Here is an 8,812-nt window from a genome sequence, read left to right on the forward strand (position 1 = left end):
AAATACCTCTAATTAATATCTTAAAAATGGTAGAATACCCTTACTTTATGTCTTGAAAACATGAATTCAACCAAGTTTTAAATAAGTCAAGCCTTGAAAATTGAAATTATGGAGATATATTTGAAAAACTATCATTAAATTAGTTTTGAAAGTATAAATGGACAGATAAATAGGGACAAATTTTTACTTTCAAAGTGGACAGATAAATAGGGACGGATGGAGTAATATTTATCATTTTGACGAGTCCTTTTTCCAAATTTTTAAAACGTATTTTCAATTTATAAATTATAAAAATTTTCAAAAAACACAAAGTTTTGTAATATCAAAATTAATATCACATGCTACTTTCATTCGGAAAAAAGACTCTAAACATCAATTTTTTCTGAGACAAATGTCTCATTGTCATTTTAATAACATTTTATTTAATGAAAAGATGCCAAAGATAAATACGAAGAGTGAAAACAACTGATATAAGTAGGTGAAAAAGGTAATTATACAACAATATTTTCTTTGAAATAAATAAATTGGTTTGCTAATATTGGATTAACAGATTTTCACTGAAATTATTAAGTAAATTTATAATAACTAGGTGTGCCGAAATAAATTTTAGTATAAATAAATTTAGGAGAAATATGTTTAAATTATAGATTATAATGAAGCATGTTTGTTCGAACAAGTTTTAAAACAAGTGGACTCATCAATTAATTAATTTATCAAATAAAATTTTTATTTATATAAATTGATCAAAATTGCAGAAATTGATAATTGAAACTAATCGGTTTGATCATCAATTTAGGATTTATCAGCAATTTATCAAATATTTTTTTGATATATCACAATTTTTTTTCAAATCAGAATGTAATCAATAAATTGATAACAATATTTTTTTTTAAAACCGAGATAAATAAATAAAAATATTAGGAACACTAATATTAATGTATAAATATATAAAACCAAAATATATACTTCATCCATCCCACACATTTTTTCACAAATGGGTTGGGTATTGAAATGGAAAAGTTAAGAAATGTGTGGAAAGCAGCAAAAAAGACTGAAAAAAGCGGGTAAAGTAGTGGAACCAATTATTTTTTAACGTATAAACTGGAGATAGCGGAGGAAAATAGTGGATTTAGTTTATTTTTATATTATTAAATGTTACTCCTTCTGTTATATATATTTGTAAGTATTTGACTGCATTGATAAAATCATTATTTTTGAAATTTTCTTCTCTAATGTTATAATATTGATCATATATTTTTATTCAAAATAGAATTTTTTGAAAATACCGATTTCAACTAAGCAATTAAAAGATTTAGAAGGATGCATTAAAAAATTAAAAATTTAATACATCAAAACAAAAGAAATATTATTTTTGATAAATTTTAAATATAAAAAATTGAAAAAAACATGCAGAAAAAAATTGGTTTGAGACATAACAAGGGTGAACATCAGTTACAAATGAGCGCAAATATCAAAGCCAACCTGGTATAAATAGACAGATCAAAGGAAGAAGAGGGGTGGGCCAGCAGCAAGAATTAAGTAGGAGTATTGATCAAGCGACTGTATAGCTCAGATGGGTTATTTTTTTGTTGTATGCGACATTACGGTTCGACTCTGACTCATCCCAAAAATTATTAAAATAGATACTAATTTATAAGCCATATAAAAGCATCTCCAATGGGTTGGTTATAATCGTTGGCTAAATTGGACTTATAGCGCATTATGTAAAATTTGCTGAACATGTAAGACATTGTGCTTCGATGGTATTGACTATATTGGTTGGCTATAATTTGAAAATGACATGTTATTAATATTTATATTGTTATAAACAGAATATATCAGTTTAATATGATAATAAATAATGTGTAATCACCCCACAGATTTCTTACAGGTCTGTAGAGGTTCGACAAATTTAGCCATCCATAAAGGTTTGGCTAAATTTATAGATAACAGATCACTATAGTTAGAGTGTGAACTTTTGAAGTGGTTGACAAAATTTTTTATTTTTGATATGACAACTCAATTTTTATCTGAGGGGTCTTCATGGTTGGAGATGGTATAAGATAAGAGTATTGATTTGTTGTATAGTGAAGAACTTTGTGACACGTTTGTTCGTTTATACTGGCGGGGGTCGTTAGAATTCAATATTCCAAGAATATGCCAAGTACTGTGGCTTACGAGAGAAGTATCTTCAAATAAAATATAATTAGTGCATTTCAAATCTCTGTAACCAAAAATTGAGCGACGTGGTCGCATTAAATCATGAGCATCTCCAAAAGCGTCGATTATAATTGTTAACTAAATGGGACCGATAATATATTATGTAAAATTTGCTGAAGCTGTAATATATTTTGCTTTAATAGTATTAGCTATATTGGTCGGCTATAATTTAAAAATAACATATTATTAATATTTTAGATTGTTAAAATAGAACATATCAGTTCAATATGATAATAAATGATGAGCAATCTTCCTACTGATTTCTAATAAATGATGAGCAATCTTCCTACAGATTTTTTACAGACCTGTAAAGATTCGACAAATTTAGTCATCCATAAGAGGTTGACTAAAATTATAGACAACAGCGGGACATAATTGAGTATGAGTTTTTCAAGCAGTTGGGCTAAAATTTTTATTTTTAGTATGCCACTCACATTTTAGTTTAGAATTTTTAATGGTTGGAGAGACTCTTAATCATGCGTTATGGTCTTTGTCTCGTTGTGACCTTGTATTTGTAAATGAGGATCATAATTTAATGATTTTAATAAAAACGTTCAAAAAATCTTCAAATCTTTTTACTGATTATATTATTACTGAATATCAATATGCGAGAGAAAATGGTTTAAAAATCATACATATTTAAGTATTGAATGACTAAAAAAAATCTAGATATAATTTTTCTTGAGACGTCTGAAATGGTTGGTCGGTAAGAGCAAGTCCAACACTATGCTAAGAGGTTCCCTAAAAATATTATAAAATAATATGTCTTGGTAATTTAGCACAAGATTTAGCACATGAGCTCCAATAGTATTCCCTATATCCATTCCTTATTATTACTAGATTTTCTTACCCGCGCTCCGCGCACGGGTGTCCTAATATTGTAGTTGTTTTTTTTTGGCGTTGTGAAATAATTTTTATGATTAAGAACAGAAAATTAAACCATCAAATAATCCCAAATTAAAAATTAAATTTAATAAAATAAAATGTCATTTAAAATCAACATAGCCCGGATGAAAATACTCCGTCCATGATACGAAAACATCAGACTTACCACCCATCATTTCTTCATGCATCATATTTGTATTAGTCTTGCGATTCGTATTTTGAGCAAGTCAAGTTAGACCGTAAGCTCCGAATCTGAAGGTACCTGAAGAAACAATTTCACAACCAGATGGTTTAGTACCTTATGTGGTCTTCGTTTCTTCAACCATTTTAATAAATTATCGTTTGAAAATATTTTAAATAAATTTAAATTTCAAATGTTTTGAATTATAGCACTTATTGAATCAATGCTTACGTATTAGTTAAGACAGTTAAAAACAAAAGTTAGAATGAATGCATAATTTGTGGGATTGTGCTAGAATCAATGCTTTGAATTATCGTTTGAAAATATTTTAAATAAATTTAAATTTTAAATCCTTTTTGCTATGAATTATAGCAGTCTATATCCATGTATCGGGAAATATAAAAAAAATTAATATATAAAAATTTCATTATCAAGAGCTAAATTGTAGTGTTAAAAAGTGTTCCATTGATCAGGAAGTATAACAAAAAGTCTTGATTTGGAAATTAAATGTATTGAATATGGAAACCAGTATATATTATACAAAAAAGTATTGTAATAATAACAGCCAAAATCAGTTAAATCAAATAAATTTTGACTGTTTTTCCTTATTTACATATGGGTTATAGCAGGCTAGACTCATGTATCAAAAAATTTAAAAAGTCAAAATATATAAAACCTTCCTTATCAAGAGTTAAAATTATGGAGTGAGATTTTATTCGAAATTATGACAAAAAGTCTTGATTTGAAAATTGAATATAATGAACATGGAAACTGCAAAAATTTAATAGAAAAGTATTTTAGTAATTAATGTCAAAATCAGTGGAAATCAAATAAAGTCTGACTTCCCTATTTGCATATGAGCTATAACAGTCGAGATCCATGTATCCGAATATTTAAAAATCTAATATATAAAAACTTCCTTATCAAGAGCTAAAATTGTGGAGTGAAAAAGGACTCCATTAATTTGAAATTATAACAAAAAGTCTAGATTTGAAACTTGAATATAATGAATAGGGAAACATCTTCATATTATACAAAAGAAATAAATGCCAAAATAATTGAAAATCAATATTTTGACTACTTTTCCCTATTTACATATGAGTTATAGCAGGTTAGATTCATGTATCTGGACAAAAATTGCGTCATATTCATTCTCGGTGGTTCTTGTCAAACAACAATGACACACGATAAGATGTAAACAAAAAGTCTAGATCAATAAGCAGATGTTGAGGAAAAGTGAATATAAATCTTCACACGATGAGCATCCGATAGTTGCATAGACGAATCATCTCCATTCAGCAGCTGCAAGGAAAACTCAATAACAAAAAGTGGCTCAATAATGCATTAGAGTACATATGTGCATCCTAATCACTATCAATACGAAAGGAAATTATGCAAAAATAATCATTAGAAATCAAAAATAATCTCAAATTCCTGGAACATGAAATCAATAGAAATCGTGAGGACGGATTTCTCAGCTTTTCTCTGTAGCAAATTATCAAACACGTTAAATACAAAATCATATACTGATTATGATACCTGCAGCGTTCAAACAACAAACTTCAGAACCCGTTCAACAATAATAGAATAAACAAATATACACAATGGTGCAAATATTGTAAATTAAGCTCGAAATAGTGCAAACCTATTTCACGACCAATGGTGTTATTCTCTTTTTGACTTCGAGACGTCATCCCTTGTCGAAGCATTGTCGCAAAAGAACTTTGACAGATACTACCTGATGGATACACGGATCAACGCATTTTGTGCAAGATAAGTAGAATTTTATTATTAAATAAAGTAAATAAGCGCAAAGCAAAGTTCGTAGGTAGAAAAATTAATGTGAAAAGAAAGCCAAGATCAGTAGTACTGCAGTAAAATCCAATCGAGGACACAAATCAGTTCGAAAACTAAGCAAGAAAACATACTCGTCACGATTAGAGGCTTGGAAGAAAGAATGGTTTTGAATGTGAAATTAAAATTATCTGCTTTCATCTGATAAGAATATCATATGCAAATAAGTAGTAAAGCTTAAATCTGAACTGACGTCGTGATCAGTGGCACGATTCAAGGATGCGTGATTAATGCTATTTTGAAATTCTAATCTTGATATGATGATCGTGATATGATTTGAATGTGCTCTCAGATCCAACGATACTCGGGTCGGGTTTCTTGAAGATCCGAAATGTTTCATCACAGTGTTAATTTGAATAAGAAGATGCGGGGTCGAACCGGAAGCTTGATGGGTTGATCCACTCCAATGTGAAATTACCATATCAGCCTTAAAAAAGAAAAAGAAAAATAAAGATGAATACAAACAATCAAGTATATGAGGTCTTGATGACGGTTATATATATATCCACTCTCTACCAAATATATAGACATATAGACATATACATATATACATAGATATGAAATCAATCAAACAAATTAGCATAATATATATATCCACTCTCTACCAAATATATGGATATATAGACATATACATAGATATGAAATCAATCAAACAAATTAGAATAAATAAAATCGTTGTTTTAATTCTTGTCATACTATTGTTTAACGAAAGCTATAATCAAGGAAATTTGAATCTAATATTGAAGAGAGACAACCATATGATTCCAATTTTGCAAATTTTTAGATGGTAATGGAAAGAATCGAATGAAATTCACTCCATTCCCATTCTGAAGCACCAATCATGCATATAATCAACCAGAGCTAAATATTGACCACATGTGCCTTCTAAATTGCTTACAATTTCTGATCCTCAAAAGATATTATTTTTCAAATAAAATTAAAAAAATTCAAACCAATTAAATATATAAAAAGCATTGATTATGCAGCTGATTGAACATGCTTAAATATCAACTAAATGCTGCTTCACACACCCTACCATTGCGACGCTCTGTTAGTGCTTTAGTATATAATTTTGAACTAATTTCATATTTATTTTAAAATAAAAAATAAGAGAGTAAAACATATATAATGACGTATCTCACATTTTTTATATATAAGAATTACTTTATCAAAACTATAAAATAAAATAATGAAGAAAACAATAACACATAAATAAATTGAACAAAATAATAGTCAAATCATAATTTTTTAAAGTATAACATATTTATTCGTGCATTAATACCTTATTCTTTTTAATATAATCTTATGAAAATATTTTAACTTTACTTTATTTTTAAATATTTTAAGAAAAGACGATTAGTAGTTTAAGAGGTAATCACTCTTTCAATCTATTGAATTTCTTAATGCAATATCATACAAAAATCTTTTAAGTGCTTAGGAAGTCTTTACAAATTTAATTCGAAAGAGATAAGCAAAAAAATATAATCAAAAATTGGTAAATATACAAAAATATATATATATGTAGATGTGAAATAAATTAAATGTATAAAGATAAGAAAATTATTGTTTGAAATTTTCATAAATATATTATAATTTTAAATATTTTAAGATAAGATGATCAACAATTTAAGAGATAATTCAATTTTTGAATTTTTAATTTTTCATGCAACATCGTATAATAAAGTCTTCAGAGTGCTTAGGATGTCTTCTCATATTTAATCAATGAGAAATTGGAAGTAATTAATTACAATTATAGATACGCAAATATATGGATATACACACACATATGAAATCAATTAAAAGAATCAAAATAAGTAAAATAAAGTCTGTTACAATTAGTAAACTTCCCGTGCAAGTTATACTAATTATTCAATTAACATACTTGAAACCGGAGGAGAAAAATAAAAAAGATGAGAGAGATACCGATGAATTTGAGTTTTTAAAATAGATGATAAGAATTGATTTGATTTTGAAAAACAATCAATGCTTTACATATTAGTTAAGACAATTAAAAATAAAAGCTGGAATGATTGTAAGGAAGGAAAGAAAAAATAGGATACATACTAAAAATGACAACCATTCAACACGAATTAAATGTGTCATAATGACATGGAAGGAAGAAAAGGAAAAAATATCAGTCATTCAATAGAAATCAATTTTGTCTGTAGTATGCAATGAATAGGAAGCACAAATTAAGGCTGAAATTATGAGATTACATATTTATAGTAACCAATGAGCTGGATTTTACGTGGCATTTACGTAGCATTTACGTGGCTTTTACGTGGCTTTTAAAGAATGAGGTGGACTTTGTGACTGGGCATCATTCAGGAATTATTATATAAATAGATAATAATATTAAATATTAAATAGTGGACGAGAGAGGGAAAAAAAGAGAGGGGAAATGATGTGGAGGAGAGAGGGAAATGCATATTTTAATGATAAAAATAGTTTAGAAGTGGCTAGCATATTCTAAAAATAGGGAAGGGGAGGCTTGTGCTAGTGATTTAGCACATCACTAGCATAGTGTTGGAGTGCAATTTTATCCCATATTCCCTATTTTTGGATTTAAAACTTGATTTAGCACACCTATTGGACTTGCTCTAAGTCCTGGTTGTATACTAAGATCAAAAATCATTTTCTGATCACAAATTGTAGTACTCCCTCCGTCCCAGCCATTTGTATACAAATGGTTGGGACACGGAGACCAAGGAATTGGGTAAAATATGAGTAAAGTTGGATGAAAAGTGGGTATAATGGTGGGACCCGTTTATATTTAATAATAGATTTGAGTTAGTGGAGGGAAGTAGTTGGTGTAATAGTGTTTATATTATTATAAAATAGAGATAGTGGAAGAAAGTAGTGGGTGTAATGATGTTTTATATTATAAAAAGTTGCTATTTTGGGAATGTATACAATTGGTGGGACGTCCCAAAAAGGAAACTGTATACAATTCATTGGGACAGAGGGAGTAATATATACTCCCTCCGTCCCTTCCATTTCTTTACACTTTCCTTTTTGGGGTGTCCCATCCAATTCTTTACATTTCAAAACTTACCAAATATGGTCAATGGGTCCCACCACTTCTCCACTTTTCTTTCCTTTTCACACTACTTTTACTCCACTATCTTCCTTTTAGAGTTAAATGGCGTTTTGGTCACTCAACTGATCGGAAACTTGCAATTGGGTCATCCAACTCAAAAATCTTTCAGTCACATCATTACACTCTTAAAAATTTTCATTCTGGTCACTGGCCGTTACACTCCGTTAAAAATTTGACGGAAATCTGACTAAGCGCCGTGACTTGGCTTAAACAAATCCACTGTGGCATGTACAGTTAGCTGAAGCGGTATTTTGGTCACTCAACTGACTACAAACTTGCAATCCGATCATCAAGCTCAAAAAATTTTCATTAAGGTCACTTATCATAATATTCGTTCAAAATTGAAAAAAGAAAGAATGAAAAGCTATCAAGGAGCACCTTTTTTTTCTTTCTTAAAAATTTCAAAACTTATTAACAAATGAAACAAATGCACACATATAAAATCAATAGTTTCACCCACAAAAACTTAATCTTTATTTATCTCTTATCATTTTATATATCTTAAGTCCATTTTGAAAAACTCATTAATTTTTTGATGGATTTTATTTGTAAACTTCATACTTATCAAAAAT

Source organism: Daucus carota, chromosome 1, assembly GCF_001625215.2.
Source record: "Daucus carota subsp. sativus chromosome 1, DH1 v3.0, whole genome shotgun sequence".
Classification (NCBI taxonomy): domain Eukaryota; kingdom Viridiplantae; phylum Streptophyta; class Magnoliopsida; order Apiales; family Apiaceae; genus Daucus; species Daucus carota.